General features: G+C 39.1%; 1 protein-coding gene across 8 annotated transcripts in view; it reads left to right on the forward strand.

Moving 5' to 3' along the window:
• Positions 1 to 17,140, forward strand: part of Bicd1 (BICD cargo adaptor 1) — a 197,231-nt gene that overhangs the window by 112,925 nt on the left and 67,166 nt on the right. The gene's annotated exons all lie outside the window — the stretch shown is intronic.

The raw sequence follows: 17,140 nt of genomic DNA on the forward strand, positions 1-17,140 counted from the left end.
GGACCTCCCACTATGCCCACCTCTTAAATGTCCTACTTCCTGAAACTGTCACATGGAGGACCAATCTCCCAACACATGTCCTTGAGAAACAAACCATATCCAAACTATAGCACAGAGTGAAATAATTTGCATTGTGATGAAGTCTAATGTATAAAAAACAATTTATTATGAGGTATGAAGGTATAGCTCAGTGGTACAACGTATCAACACATGTACAGTGCCTTAGATTCAATTCAGAGGGAGAGGAGGAAAGGGACAGAGAGGGAGGGAGAGGGAGTGGGAGAGGGAGAGGGAGAGGGAGAGGGAGAGGGAGAGGGAGAGGGAGAGGGAGAGGGAGAGGGAGAGAGAGAGAGAGAGAGAGAGAGAGAGAGAGAGAGAGAGAGAGAGAGAGAGAGAGAGAGAGAATGCTTTTGATGTCAGGTTTAAGAACCTTTAAAAAAGGTTTATTTTATTAAATTATGTGTATGTGTGTGCCTGCATGATTTTGTGTACCATGTATATACCCATGGAGTCTTTAAGAGCATGTTGGATGCTATGGAGCTGTAGTCGGCAGGTGTCTGCATTAGCTGGAGAGTCACTTGGATGCATTGAACAAAGGAGTGACATAAATTAGTTGGGGTGAATCCTCAAGTTTAAAGTTATAAATAACTTATCCTGATGTGAGAAGATGGCGGTTAAGATCAGGATGACAAGTGAAGGTAGTGAAAGTGACTGTATTTTCAATACATATTGAAGTTGGAGCTACCATGACGTTCCTCCCTCCCTCCCTCCCTCCCTCCCTCCCTCCTTCCCTTCCTCCTCCCACCTCTCTCTCTTTCTGTGTGTATGATACTGGAATTGAACCTAAGGCCCTTCGTGTGCTAGACAAGTATTCTACCACTAATCTACATCACCAATGAGAAACAGGAAAAAATAAAATAGCTGTAATTCAATGTTTTTAGTTTGGCCAGCTTTGAAAATAGGATAAGCATCAATTGTGGTGAAATTGTATTTAAGACGAAATTCAATTTGAACACATTAAATTTAAATTGGCACTAGATCTCCAAATATAAGAATTGAGTGGGTATTGGGATAAGAGTCTAGAATTATGGAAAGGAGCCTATAGTTAGAGAAATAAATTTGGAGTTATTGGATAATAGATGGTTTTTAAAGTCATGGTATTATTGATCCCATTTAGGACAAAGATGTAGACAGAAAACAGAAGTCCAAGCACTGAGCTTTGGGCCACTTTAGTGTTGAGAGATTGGATAAGAGAAGGGGAATCAGTAAAATAAATAAAACATCATAATAGAGTAGAAAGAAAGCAAAAGGAGAATGGCTCCTTGAAGCCAATTGAAGAAGGTGGTTTTTAGGAAGAGAATGATCAATAGTACAAGTGATACTAAAGGGACAAAAGATGAAGAAACTGAATTGACCATTGCATTTAACAACATGTTGCTACTGGTTACCTTAATGAGAGGATTACCACAGGACGGTGGAAGGAAAAAAAAAATAACCTACCACCACCACCAATAACAACAAAAACCCTGGCCAGAGTTGACTTAAGGGAAAATACAGGAGAGGATACTGAAAAAGAATTGAGGTGTTGTTTTCATGGAGTTAGTTTCTGAAGAGCATCAAAGAAATGAGGTGGTATCTAGGGGGATGAAATGGGCTCATGTGTGAGTTTGTTCTTGTTCTACAGAAGCAGAGAAGAACACAATACCATCTGTGGATGCTGATGGGTATGATGTAGTAGAGAAGAAAAGTTTAATGAGATTAGAAGAAAATGGAAGAATCCATGGACAATTGATTTCCTTGAATGAAGAAGAAAGGGATGGAGCTGGGACAAAAGTGGGTCTTTAGATAGGGGTAAAAACATTCATTTAAGGTAATGCCTAAAAAGTAGATTATATATATATTAATCCTAGGCCTTGGGTAGATGTGAAGAAGGAAGTGTGCAAATCTTCATTCCATCTTGGGTTTCTCAGAATGGGAAGCCAGTTCAGGACAAAGAGAAGATGAGGGAGGCACTGGGATTTGGAGATAGTGACCTAGAAAAGTAAGTCACTAAGGTATGAACAGGGAGGCTAGTGGCTATGGTAGGAGAAAATGTATCAAGAAGAATTGCAGGAATTGAGATACTGTCAGTAATGATCTTATAAAGAGACAAAACTCACCAGGCATGGTGGCACACACCTTTAATCCCAGCACTCAGGAGGTAGAGGCAGAAGCAGGCAGATCTCTGTGAGTTCGAGTCTCCCTGTTGCATGAATCCTAAATGGTCTTATAATAAAAACTCTGAGCCATATATTGGGATAAGTGCTGAAATATCAGAGAGATAAAGGAACAAGTCACTAGAGAAACTTCTCACCACTACAGAATCCTCAGGCCAAAAGGGAAGCGAGATCCTGTCTCTACAAATCCTCAGACTGAATACCTCTGAGTCCTCAGCTGAAAAGGGCTGAGCTCCTGTCTCCTCCTGCCTTATATGCCTTTCTCTGCCCAGCCATATCACTTCCTGTCTCAGCCTTCCTAGTGCTGGGATTAAAGGTGTGTGATTTCCAAGTACTGGGATTAAAGGTGTGTGCCACTACTGCCTGGCTTGGTTTCTCTTTTAGACTGGATTAGTTTTGTGTAGTCCAAGGTGGCTTTAAACTCACAGAGATCCAACATTAATATTGTACTATTTATTGTTAGTGACTTTTATTTCTGCTTTGGAGTGTAAAATTCTGGTTTGATATAAGAGTTACATCAGTTTCCTGTGTAATAGAAAATATTAAACCAGTGCCAAGTAGAGAATTAAATAAGAAATTGCAGGAATGGCCTTACTAAATTAAAAGATGTCGAGAAAGCATTGCTCAGGACACATAATAGAAATGGCAGTTGGAGCTGATTGATACAAGCTTTAAAAAATAAGTTTTTAAAGTAATCTTGCATGGCTTTACTTCTCTCAAGGTCAATTTACAAATAATAAATTGTGAATGAAAGTCTGCTAGTCTGCTATTTAAAATGTAGAACTGATATGCTATGCACTTAGCATGTATATAAGAATTTCCTTCCTCTCTTCATTCCTTCTCTCCTTCCACCCCTTCCTCTCATCCTTCTGCTCTTTGTCTTCCTTTCATCCCTCTCTCCTTCCATTTCCTATTTTGTTAAGTAGGGTCATTCCCACTGTAGCTGGAAGTTTTCCTGTGTCCTGTAGGTACTCAGTCCCAAGTACACACACAGGGGTTATATTGATTACAAACTGTTTGGTCTATGGCTCAGGCTTATTATTAAATAGCTCTTTCATCTCAAATTAACCCATTTCTATTAATCATGTGTCTCATGGCTTTACCTATGTTCCATTACATCTTGTTCCCCTGGCAGCTTGCAGCATCTGCCCCAACTCCATCTTTCTTCTCCCTGTGTCTTTGCTTGGATTTCCTGCCTGGCTATAACCTGTCTTGTCATAGGCCAAAGCAGCTTCTTTATTAACCAATGGTAGCAATATATGTTTACAGCATACAGAAAGACCATCCTACAGCATTCCCACCTCTTACAATACAAGAATAAGGATACATGCTCAATCTGTTTTGCACATACTGATTCTTAGACTAAAAATAGTACCTTGATTTTAAATATTTTTCTTTCACCTTGAGCTCAGGTTTTGTTCCCTATGCAGCTTGGGCAAATGGAGAAGTAATGCAGTCAGCATTTCAGATGGAATGCTTAGTGAACAATTAAATTTTTTTTCCATGTCTTGACCTATATTTATGTAGACTATCCTGGTTGGAAAGTCTATCTTGACTCAGATTCTGTTCAACCATTTAATTTTCCTGTGGGAATTTATGCCTCACTCTGACAATCAAAGATACAATCAAATGAATCTATTTAAGATTTAATTTCTTAAAGTTACAGGAAGCTTATATTTGAGCAATGTAGTGAGTTTTATCTTAATTATATATATATATATATATATATATATATAATTAAACTATACTTTTTATTTTGTTTTATTTGAGACAGGTTCTATGTAGCCCTGGCTGTTCTGGAACTCACTACATAGACCAGGCTGTTGTAGAATATTAGTTTAAGATGTGTTACATTTGTTTATGCTGTGGAATATTTGTTTAATGATGCAAAGATGTGTTGCATTCTTTTATGTTTCATTTGTTGAACTCTGTAAATCTGTGTTACTTTGCCTGTCTAAAATACCTGGTTGGTCTAGTAAAGAGATAAATGACCAATAGGTAGTCAGGAGAGAGAAATAGGTGGGGCTGATAGACAGAAAGAATAAATAGGAGGAGAAATCTAGGGAAGAGTGAGAGTGAGAAAAGGAGAAGGAGAGGAGTGCCAGGGGCAGCCACCCAGCCAGCTACAGAGTAAGAAGGAAAGAAAGATATATAGAATAAAGAAAGGTAAAAATCCCAGAGGCAAAACATAGTTAAAGAGAAATGGGATAATTTAAGTTAAAAAAGCTGGTTAGAAACAAGCCAAGCTAAGGCCAGGCATTCATAAGTAAGAATAAGTCTCCATAAAAAACACAACTACTCCAGGCTTTCCTGGAACGCACAGAGCTCTGCCTCCTGAGTCCTGGGATTAAGGCATTAGTCACCATGCCCAGCTTCAAGCTACTCTTTTTAATGCTTAGTCAGTGAAGATATGACTCATGCTTCATGTGTTATTAGGCCCAAACTTTGAATTTGAATTGAAGTAGGATATAGAGGACTTCATAAGAATGGTGTTATACTTGTCTACTTTGCTTTATATCATCATTTGTACAGTAACATTAAAAGACTTAATAGTTTTCTGATACAGTTTAATTTTACTAAACAAAATTTTTTGAAAAACAAAATTGTAACTAAGCATCTTTTTGAGGCTTTCATAGTACACAAACACTTCAAAATATAAACAAGAGTATCAGATTGTAGAAATCTATGCCAAATATATTTCCTCTCTTTTGATATACTGTGTAACTTTACAACTGTTTTGAAATATGCATAATAATAGACATTTCTTTTTTTCTTTTTCTTTTCTTTCTTTCTTTTTTTTTTTTTTTTTTTTTGTTGTTGTTGGTTTTTCGAGACAGGGTTTCTCCATGTTGTTTTGGTGCCTGTCCTGGAACTCGCTTTGTAGACCAGGCCGGCTTCAGACTCACAGAGATCTGCCTGCCTCTGCCTCCTGAGTGCTGGGATTAAAGGCATGTGTGCCACCACTACCCGGCAATTGACATTATTTCTAGGCAAATTATTCTTGTTTTAATATAGACACAAAAGAGTGTGTGTTTAAAATGAGGTAGAGATTTGCAACCTGTACAAAGTAGAAGCCAGATAGTTATTCTGGATAGCTGTTTCAGTAGTGTGAATGTACACTGCAAGAGAGCTTATTGGGAGAGCAACTCACCTCTTGTCCCTAGAAATTCATGATAATGAAGCTGGGCCTTGCAAGTAATAAAAATATGCTTGTCATTGTAAGCTTAACAACTATTTCTTTTTAATTTTTTTGTAATATGTCTTTTTTTTGTGCTCTTTTCTTCTAACTTTTCCTAATTGTCACAAAATTAAACACTGAGATATAGCTTGAGAAGACCATAAACCATTGTAATATGTAATATTCTTTTTTAATTTTTCAAGACAGGGCTTCTCTGTTTGTAGCCCTGGTTGTCCTGGAACTCTGTAGAACAGGCTGGCCTCGAACTCACAGAAATCCACTTGCTAATGCCTCCCGAGTGCTGGGATTAAAGCTACTACTGCCCGGTTTGTAAGATTCCTTCTCTTCTCCAAGGATCAATTTTTGCACCCTCATCCTTGGAAGATGTATTAATTTTATATGGCTGCATTACTGAGAAACTACAATATATTGTGGTTTAAAACAATGAAAACTGATTTCCTTATAGTTGTGGAGTACAGAAGTCTATGAGTTACTGGGTTAAAGTCAAGGTGTCACAGACAAACCCCCTCTGGAGGTGACAGGAACATGCACATGTTCTTTTCCAGATCCCAGAGCAGGCTTCTTTGTACTCATTGGCATGTGGCCCTCCTTACATCTTTCTGAGCCAGTAGCATGGCATCTGTTTTCAGTGTCTCACTTCCTCTCCTCTTTGTGTCTGCCTTCTTTTTAATGTGGCAATCTGATTGCACTTAGGCTTTATCCAGCTTACCCAGAATTACATTCCATCTTAATTTCTGAACTTAATCACATTGGCAGAGTTTGTCTCACCATATAAGGCAGCAGTCACAGGTTCTAGGGATTGAGATCTGTACACTTGGGACTGTTATTTAGCCTACCACAGGGTTATGTCACTACCATCTCTTCCTTTATAACTGCATGTTCTATACCAATAAGAAAGTGAAATAGGAAGAATAAAAGGTAGTAAATATATAACTTTGGTTACCAACCAGTTATTTTTCATATCTCAGTCTATAATGTCTATTAGACAAACAGCAAAGATATGCTTAAAGTTGACAGAATGAAAGTAGTAGAGCTGGTGATATCCATCTCATTGTCATTTACCCAATTCAGTTTGCATTACTCTTTCTGCCTGGACCAGTCAGCATAGAAGGGCAATGAGTCACTCCAAGGTCAGACAGAGTTACTACTCTCTTATTGTGATGGGCAAATCCACTATTAAGCTTCAGATTGAGAGAAATACCATTGAGTTGGCAAATGCTTTTGATGTGTACGTGCCAAGAGTCATATGTAACTACAACTTTCCAGTCTGTCTGTGGCAAAGAGAAATGGAACACTGCTGTATTTTAATTTACTGCAAAGTCTCCTTCAAGAATGATCTTTCAATGATCTTTCTATTCTGTGCAAATGCTGTGCCAGATAGTACTAGAGACATCATTTGTAAGGCAATGTCTTTCTTTATTACACTGCTCATGGGATAAAATACAGTTGCATCATGTTTGAATCAGTCTTTCACTGGCAGTACTTGCCAATGAGACATTTTGAAACCTATCTCTTTAAGCATCCTTTTGGATATTTCCACCTAAGCTTTCCTAGTTGTCACAAAAGTAAACACTGTAATATGGTTTGTGGGAAGAGCATAATTGCATCTATAATTAATTTTAACACTAGAAGGCACTTCTGTCGCCATGGGCTGCTCCCTCCAGGGTAGGTGTCTCATTCAGAGCAAAACACACATGGCTTGTGTCCTCTAAGGTTATAACATAATGGGTCTCTGTATGAAATGCCAGCTATATACCATTTATTTCCCCAGCTCAAGATAAGTTATTTGGAGACAGGGCCTCAGTATTCAACCTAAGCAGACTTTGAACTTACTACATAGGTCAGGTTGTCCTGGAACTTAGAATATTCATGTTTTGGCCTTTTAATTGCTGTTAATTATAGGTATATATCACTAGGCCTGGCTTTAGATCATTTTTTTTATGCTAACGCACATCTTAGATGGCCTTGAAGTTGATCAATTCTCTATTAACAACCAATTGATCAATTCTTTATTGTACTCCAGTGTAGCTAGAGTTTTCCTGCCTGGCCCACAGTCCTCAGACCCAACCAAGCAAACACAGAGACCTATATTGCTCACAAACTGTATGGCCGTGGCAGGCCTCCTGCCAACTGTTCCTACAGCTCAAATCAATTCATTTCCATTAATCTACACCTTGCCACGTGGCTCGGGGCCCACTGGCATCTTCACATGCTGTTTCTCATCATAGTCGCTGGCTGTAGCTGGAGTTTTCCTGCCTGGCCCACAGTCAGGACAAATCTCTGTCACCCGCCAGTCCCACAGCCATTCAGACCCGACCAAGTAAACACAGAGACTTATACTGGGTACAAACTGTATGGCCGTGGCAGGCTTCTTGCTAACTGTTCTTACAGCTTAAATTAATCCATTTCTATAAATCTATACCTTGCCACATGGCTCGTGGCTTACCGGTATCTTCACATTCTGTTTCTCATCGTGGCGGCTGGCAGCGTCTCTCTCTCTCAGCCTTCCACTTCCCAGCTTTATTCTCCTCCTTGTCCCGCCTACACTTCCTGCCTAGCCAATGGCCAATCAGTGTTTTATTTATTAACTAATTAGCAACACATTTGCCATACAGAACATTCCACAGCACTTCCCCCTTTTTTTTTCCAAAAGGAAGGTTTTAACCTTAACAAAGTAAAATTACATACAATTTGGGAATTTGGGCGTAGCTTCTCTTACTACTTCCTGCTGGAGGGGGGCGATGTATCTTATGGGGACACAAAGAAAATTTTAGGATCATGGAGTAGTCCGTGAGGCTGTATCATCTGAGCCAGTTGCCTTCAAACCATTCTGGATGTTGGATCATCTGGGCCATGGTGTCATCGGAGACCTTTCAGGGGGTCTTGGCTGGTCAAACCTGATGTGTCTTAATCTGGAACAAATCCATAGCCTCTGGCTTTCTGTGGAAACAAAAGCAGAGTCTCCTTTCCAAAGTAACATATCCTTATATCCAAATTTTGAAGTCAAGGTACCTTTAAAATATACATATTGGCATAACTCAACAGCTTTTACAATCAAATGTTTTTCTGCAGTTAAAAGTCCCAAAGACAACACAATGCAGATTCTCTGTGTAATATCCATTTTTACGTGGCTTATTTTTTATACTACCTTTACTGTCTCTTTAAAGACTTTATTTTTTAAAACTATGTATTTGTTTCTATAACTCTATATATCATCTTTTTTGTCTCTTTAAAGCCTACGTATATTTTACACACATTGTAAACTATTACATCTGAATCTGTCTTATTGTGAATCTCTTGCTTTAAACTGCAGCAGCTGTGACTGCTGGCTCCTCCCACCTCAGCTTCCCAACATGGCTACGTTTACCACCAGCTCTGGGAGCTATCGTGGGTCTATGCTTTTATCCAAGCAGCGTGTAGTCCAGAAACCTTTTTTTTTTTTTTTTTTTTTTTTTTTTTTTTTTTTTTTTTTTTTTTTTCGAGACAGGGTTTCTCTGTGTAGCTTTGCGCCTTTCCTGGAACTCACTTGGTAGTCCAGGCTGGCCTCGAACTCACAGAGATCCGCCTGGCTCTGCCTCCCGAGTGCTGGGATTAAAGGCGTGCGCCACCACCGCCCGGCCAGAAACCTTTTTTTTTTTGTTTTGTTTTGTTTTGTATTAGCAAAGTCTAAATCCACCATGCAGCTTAATGTGCCACTTGCAGAGGCCTTATTTCTGCCATACAGCATGTCGAGCATGCACACCAGGAACCCACAAGTAGCTCAAACCAGCCGCTGCTGCTCATTTGAGAGAGACAATTAGGAACTGTTTTTAGCTCCATTTTAGAATCTTTTTTTCTCAGTTTTTAGGTGGAAACTCTTGCCCCACGTTGGGCGCCATTTGTAGCTGGAGTTTTCCTGCCTGGCCCACAGTCAGGACAAATCTCTGTCACCCGCCAGTCCCACAGCCATTCAGACCCGACCAAGTAAACACAGAGACTTATACTGGGTACAAACTGTATGGCCGTGGCAGGCTTCTTGCTAACTGTTCTTACAGCTTAAATTAATCCATTTCTATAAATCTATACCTTGCCACATGGCTCGTGGCTTACCGGTATCTTCAGCTGGTAGTGTCTCTTTCTCAGCCTTCCACTTCCCAGCTTCATTCTCCTCCCTGTCCCGCCCACATCTCCTGCCTAGCCAATGGCCAATCAGTGTTTTATCTATTGACCAATCAGAGCAACACATTTGCCATACAGAACATCCCACAGCACTCCAGTCCCAACTGAGTAGAGTTCAGGGTTATTACTGTGGTTTGAATGGGTTCTCCTAAGGTTCAGATGTTGGAAATTTCATTCTCACATTTGTATGTTGAATGCTGTTGGAGAAATAATTATGGTTAAATGAGATTTTGAGGGTGGAAGCCCTTATATGGATTAAGTTGCTTTATTTCAGTAAGAGACACAAAAACTTGCATGTAATACCTACCTAACACCCACCGTGAGATGATGCATTCACAGGCCCTCACCAAATGCTAATGTCGTGAGCTTGGATTTTGTAGCTTCTAGAACTGTAAGGAATAAATTCCTTTTCTTTATAAAGTACCTAGTCCCAGGCATCCTGTTATAGTACAAAAAAGGGACCACAATCTTTATAGAAGCTGAATTCAACTAGGAGTCTTGGCAATAAAAGAATGTTGATGTCCTGCTTTAATTACTGTTAGACTTGAATTTTCTTGAATACATTCTACCAAGTTGCAAACTAAAACCAATCTTATTTGCTCAATTCTTGGCCTAGGGTGCCATAATTTATCTTAAATTGTATTATCAGGAAATTTTATTGAAGCTAGAAACATACCATTTCATACTAACTAAGAATAATGTATTAAGTACAACTTGTTTATAAATTTCTTACTTAAAACTTTACAGATGATTGAAATGAGAAGCTTAGTACAAATTTTATAAGTTTGCTCACCTCCATATTAACATTAATCATCACATATTAACTGAATAACCTCAGGCAGATGGTTTATCCTCTTGAACCTCAGTATTGTTATCTGGCATATGGGACTAATGGCAGCACCTACTTTACAGGACTGTTATGAGTATTGAATAAATGCTCAATGTGAAGCACTTGGAACAGTTACAATTACAGAGGTAACATTAATTATTATGTTATTATTTCAATGACATTTGTGCACATTTATTTGTTGTGGGATAATGTTCTTGTACACTGTAAAGATTTGTCACTAGAATTGGTTTAATAAAACACTGATTGTCCAATAGCCAGGCAGGAAGTATAGGCAGGATAAACAGACAAAGAGAATTCTGGGAAGAGAAAGGCTGAGTCACAAAGGACACCAGTCAGATGCAGAGGAAGCAAGAACAGAATGCCAAACTGAGAAAAGGTACCAAGCTACGTGACTAAACATAGATAAGACTTATGGGTTAATTTAAGTGTAAGAGCTAGTCAGGAATAAGCCTGAGCTAATAGCTGAGCAGTTACAATTAATATAAGCTTCTGTATGGTAATTTGGGAAGTGACTGCTGGGTATTTGGGAGTTGTTGGCAGAACAGAAATTTCCACCTACATTTATTAGATATATTTAAGATTTATTCTGTTGTGACTTTATATTCTGGTCTGCTTTCTTTGAGCTCTCTTCTGCCCATTTCTGTCCTGTTTTATTGTTCTTTGTATCTACTCTGACACCAAGGATACACCATTTAGTTATTACCATATTGCTGCAGGCTGCAGGAAAATGTAATGGAACCCAGCTACTATCACAAAAGCTACTCTACTTGGAAAAGTCAAGGACTTTTCCAAAGGTCAAGTCATGGCTTAAGAAGGCTTGGTGATATTTTAGCTTTTGTATATATATATATAGCTGGTTCCTACAATGATTTTCTTGTGTGCTTCCAAGAACTCCTAACAGTGTATTTACTAACTTCTTACCTAACCACTTCTAGGAATGTAGATTGCGCACATAAATTCCCTTTTTGATATACTAACCAATATTAGCTCTCAGCATATAATAATATGTGTAAAGTTTACAAGTGTTATTTTTTTTATGTTTCAGTTATTTTGGTAGCCCTTCCATTCTTTATTAAAATTTTTCATTTATTTTACATACCAACCACAATTTCTCCTCCCTCCTCTCTTCCTGTTCCCTCCCCCCCTCCCACCTATCCCCCCTGTCCACTCCTTCTCTGTTCAGAAAGGGTCAGGCCTCCTATGGGAGTCAACAAAGCATGCCATATCTTGTTAAGACAGGACCAACCTCCTCCTACTGCATCAAGACTGGGAGAGGCATGCCTGCATGGGGAAATAGGTTCCAAAAAGCTAGCTCATGTGCCAGGGACAGGTTCTGATCCCACTGCTAGAGGCCACACAAACAGACCAATATATACAACTGTCATCCACATGCAGAGGGCCTATGTCTGTCCCATGCAGACTCCCTAGCTCTTGGTCCAGGGTCTGTGAGCTCCCATTAGCTCAGGTCAGGTGTCTCTGTGGGTTTCTCCACCATGATCTTGATCCCTCTTACTCATACAATCCCTCCTCCTTCTTGTCAACTGGACTCCTGAAGCTTAATGCTTGGCTGTGGATCTTTGCATCTGCTTCCATCAGTTACTGGATGAAGGTGCTCTGTTGACAATCAGGGTAATCACCAATTATAGGATTATAATTGATTATAGGAGATTATAGGAGATTATATAGGATTATAGGAGAAGGCCAGTTCAGGTACCCTCTCTACTATTGCTAGGAGTCTTAGCTGGGGTCATCCTTGTGAATTAGCCCTTCCATTCTTGATTCATCTCTAAATGGTCTGATTTGTTTTTTAAGTTATCAATGCCCATGTGTTCTTAATAAACTAGTTTGGAAGACAGGTTCAGCCTTTTTGTTTCAAACTGCTACTGTTAACATCTTTGATAAAAGTAGCTTAAGAAATTGGGTACATCTACAATACAACTCCTGCACCTAAGGCTCAGGGATCATTTCAGAAGAGGAGGCAGGGAAGGTTTTAAGAGTCAGAGGATCAGGGAATTTGCTGTGAGGCTATGTCTCCTGGAAATTTCAGAAGCTGAGGATGGAAGAAATAGTCTTCCCCAGAAAAGAGCCTACCAATTCGTTATCCAGTACCATATAGTCAGTCCTGAAAACACACACACACAAGTAACATTGTACATACTGAGCATGTTGTATTTACATATTTAGGGGGTGTGTGTGTGTGTGTGTGTGTGTGTGTGTGTGTGTGTGTGTGTAACAACAATTAATGAAAAAGAGGCTGTGAGTTTGAAGGATAACAAGGAAGGCTATATGGGAGGGTTTGGATGGAGAAAAGGGAAGGGGAAAATGATGCCATTATATTATAACCTCAAAAAATAAAAGAAATAATTAAAAAAGAAATCTTTGTTTCAGTTGTCTATAGGAAAGAATTTTTTTATCAACTGCTCCAAAATTAAATCAATTGCTTTTCATGAATATTTTCTAAAATAGAACATGGGAGCCAATGATTTTTATAGCCAGATATTGAAAAAAAAACAATATAAAGATTCTCTAGTATTTTAAATATAGAAGACTAACAATACCTAAATATTCCAGTCTTAACTTTTTTTGTTGTTAGTTTTGTTTTTTTGGCTCATACTATGTATTCCTGGCAGGCTTGGAACTTGCTGTGTAGACCAGGCTGGCCTCAAACTCACAGAGCCCCTTCTGCCTCTGCCTATGCTGAGGTTTTAACCTAGTAAATTGTTGGGAGAAGGCAGTAGGAAATCAGACTTACCTTAGTAAGTTTGTTTGTATAAATCTATTTCAGCATGATTTCTGTCTCTGATGATAAGAGTGTTCTTCTCCTATATAGAAAGACAGCACTTTTCTCTTCTGGCCAGCTTCAGGTTGAAAGGGAAGGGCAGGACGCCCTTCCTGTATCTGCTGTTCCCTCCAGTGCTTTCAGCTTAAAATAATCAAGATGTGAACATGGCATGTCCTGAACTCCTTCACAGGACGTGATTATCTTGTCTAACCTTCTTACATTTGAGGCGGAGTCTGTTGAGGACCACCCCTGACCTTTTGAAGGGTTCTTGGGTGGAGGAGAGAGGAATGAGGAAATGATAGAAAGAAAGATAGTGACAAGGTGAAAGACAGAGACACAGGATAGCTTTGGGAGGCCCCTGGGTCAATACCTAGCCGCCTTGAGACTTTATTCAAAAGGGTTTTTTAAACAATGCCGAGAGGAGAGGCAAAAGCCCTTGCAAGATCAAAGCATAATGTTCAGCCAAGTGTAGACCCTTCAGAACACTTGGTAACCACGTCCATGGTCAAATCATCCCATTATGCAGCCCTCCTGGGCAAAGCAAGCTCAGACTCTCTGACCTTGAGCAAGGCCTTAACAGAGAGCCTCTATGGGCTCCCACATGCATTTTACTTAGTCTTTTACTTTTTAATTTTATGCCATTATTTAAATAACCGTTGGTTTGCTTTGTGATTTACTTCATCTACTACGTTTTTAAGGAGGTCCAGGAGAGGAGGAAGAAGGAGAGGGAGGGTGAGAGAGAAAGAAAGAGGGAGAGAAGGGGTGCTAAGCTATTAAGTCACTTTAGGCAAGAGGGTTTTTTTTTTTTTTTTTTGGTTTTTCGAGACAGGGTTTCTCTGTGTAGCTTTGCGCCTTTCCTGGAACTCACTTGGTAGTCCAGGCTGGCCTCGAACTCACAGAGATCCGCCTGGCTCTGCCTCCCGAGTGCTGGGACTAAAGGCGTGCGCCACCACCGCCCGGCCAGGCAAGAGGTTTATTAACCTCATACACACACACACACACACACACACACACACACAAAACCACAGCTGTCACCTTAAAGGGAATAAAAGATCATTTATTCTGGAGCCATTTTGAGTGGCCATGGCCTGATAACACAGATAAAGGTTTCCCCAAATTTTAAGTTGAGGAGGAGTGTCAGGAGACAAAGCCCAAAAGATAATAAATCAAAATATTTCAAAGACAAAGAAAGCCAAGCCAAACAAACAAACAAACAAAAAATGAGAAAACAAACAGCGTTTAAAGTTCCAATTTTTAGCAAAATCCAAAATGCCTTTAGAGATCTGAAAGCAAGCAAGCCAAACCAAACTAAGTTTCTAAACCAAGCTGCTTTCAAAGCAAACAAATGAACTAGATACCTTAAACCAAGAACTTTGAAAGTAAACTAAAAAGGTTTATGTTCTATTGGGATCCTTAATTTACTAGCTCAGAATAAACAAGTGGACTGTTGACCAAAGCAGGAGAGGCCCATGAGCCGCAGAAAGCACTCACTAACCACCCACCTGAGGAAATAACACCAAGGAGCTCAGACTCAACGGTTCCAGGCAGGGAGATGGCTTTCACTCAGGTCCTTCCTCTGGTGAAAAAATGGATCATTTTCAGAGTCCCACATTTTGGCATCAAAAATTTTTGAAGTACTAAACACAGCTCTCATCTTAAAGGGAATAAGAGATAGTTTATTCTGGAGCCATTGTGAATGACTGTGGCCTGGGAACATAGACTTAGGTTATCCCAAATTCCATGTTCCAACATGGAAGTGGTTTTATGAAGTTTTATAATTTTACAGACCAAAGAAAGTTATAAATCAAGACATATTTAAAATACATTGGTGGGGACATCAGAGAGGTAGTTATAGCAAGATGGAGGAAGCTTTTCTGTAGGCTTCAAATGATGTCTGATGACATTCTTAGCTTTTGGGATGGTGAAAGCAAGTGGTCTGCTAAGTTAATAGATTTCAAAAGGTTTTTTTTTTCCTTTTTTAAAAAATCTATTAGTCATAGGATGTTAGTTCTACCACTCTACAGATGGATGAGTCTACTGTTGGTCTTGACGGTAGCCCAAGATAAGGTAGTTAGCCTCTGGACCAGCAACATTCCGAACTCTCAACATCAGTGCAGTTTTAACCAGCCAGTCTTTGCAGACACAGCTTCTTTCCGGGAATTCTTCACAACACCAACATCATGGCAGAAGTCTGAAGTTAAGCCTCAATGTCTCACCAACACCATCCCACTCCCCAAAAGGCAAAATTTTTGTTGTTGTTGCTTTTATTTTTACTTATTTATATTTTTTTAGGGTTACTTAGGAGGATGGGCAGGGAGGTGCTACACCACCAGGGAATAAGTAAAGGTTCCTTTGCATTACCAAGTTAGATTGAAAGACTATTTGCCCTGAGGTTTGGGCTGGGAGACAAGTGCTTGGAAAGTCCAGAGTATACTTTTAGAAAAATGTTCAGATGAAGAATTTCACAGAAGAGTTGGCCTGGTTGATATGTATCATGTGTCATTTGTAGGACTAATTAATATTGACCTGTGAGGTGTGATAATAATTTGGCTACCTCTGACCCCTGGGCTGTATGAGGGCAAGGTGAGTTCTTGTCAGCTCCCTGTGTTTAGGGCCTCAGTAGCTGGAAGTTGTGCTTCTCTGCCTATGTAATACTCTTGTTTCCAATGATTCAGTGTATAAATTATTTAAAATATTCCTTGAAAAAGATAAAGGTCTTATAGTCAAATACATTTAGGAAATGGTGCATATTGTATTTTGCTCTAACAGAGTGTTAATATACACAAGCTCAATGTATATTGGCATTTTAAAGGTTCTGAGAGGCCTAGAAGAAAAAAATGGGTAGTTTTAATATAACATTTCCTGTTTATCTCCCAAGCTATGAACAAAAAGATGTGTTTCTCCCTCAATCATTACCTGTATTCATACTTAAGAGCGATAAGTCATATCAGTCATAAATTAGCATGGTTCAGTAGTTAGTGCGTTTTTTCTACAGAGTAGAAAGGGAGTACAGTATAAATATACATGGAGTAGAGGTTACCAATAAGGGTTTTTAAACAATGGAGAATTTTATGTAGGGCCTGCTTGTGGTTATCCATAGGTTATAAAATTAAAGTAATAGGCCCTCTGTTTATTGTGGTGATCTGCCTAACACTACCCCTGCCAAATAACCACTATTGACAAATTTGGAGAGAATTTTCACAAATATATTTATAACATAAAAGTGAAGTTTGTTCATGTATGCATGTACACATGTATACATTTCTTTAATTTTATTCATTTTTATTGTTTTGTTTTTTGAGAGAGAGTCTTATATAACCCAAGCTATCCATGAACCCCCAATCCTCCTTCCTCTACATTCCAAGTTCAGGAAATCCAGATGTGCACTACAATACAAAGTCACCCTTATTTATTTATTTAAATAGAGATCTTTACTTTAAAAATTATTATTTTTGCTGGGCGGCAGTGGCACATGTCTTTAATCTCAGCACTCTGGAGGCAGAGCCAGGCAGATCTCTGTGAGTTCAAGGCCAGCCTGGTCTACAGAGTGAGATCCAGGACAGGCACCAAAACTACACAGAGAAACCCTGTCTTGAAAAACCAAATATTATATATATAAAAAACATAATTTTATGTGTGTAAGTATTTTCTCTATATGTATGTTAGTGCACTGAATGCATGTCTGGTGCCTGTGGAAGTGGAAGAAGGTATGGAATATGCTGAACTAGAGTTACAGATGGTTGTAAACTGCCATGTGGCCCTGGGAATCCAATCCAGGTCCTCTACAAGAACAGCAAGTGCTCTTAGCCACTGAGCCATCTCTCTAGCCCACTCCCTTATTTTTAACACTTATGAGATCCTACTGTGCATACTAGTCTACAGCTTATTTTTATATTTAATAATACATTGTAGCTATATTTCCATTTTAACACATT

Source organism: Peromyscus californicus, unplaced genomic scaffold, assembly GCF_007827085.1.
Source record: "Peromyscus californicus insignis strain IS unplaced genomic scaffold, ASM782708v3 Scaffold_6__1_contigs__length_162567912, whole genome shotgun sequence".
NCBI lineage: Eukaryota > Metazoa > Chordata > Mammalia > Rodentia > Cricetidae > Peromyscus > Peromyscus californicus.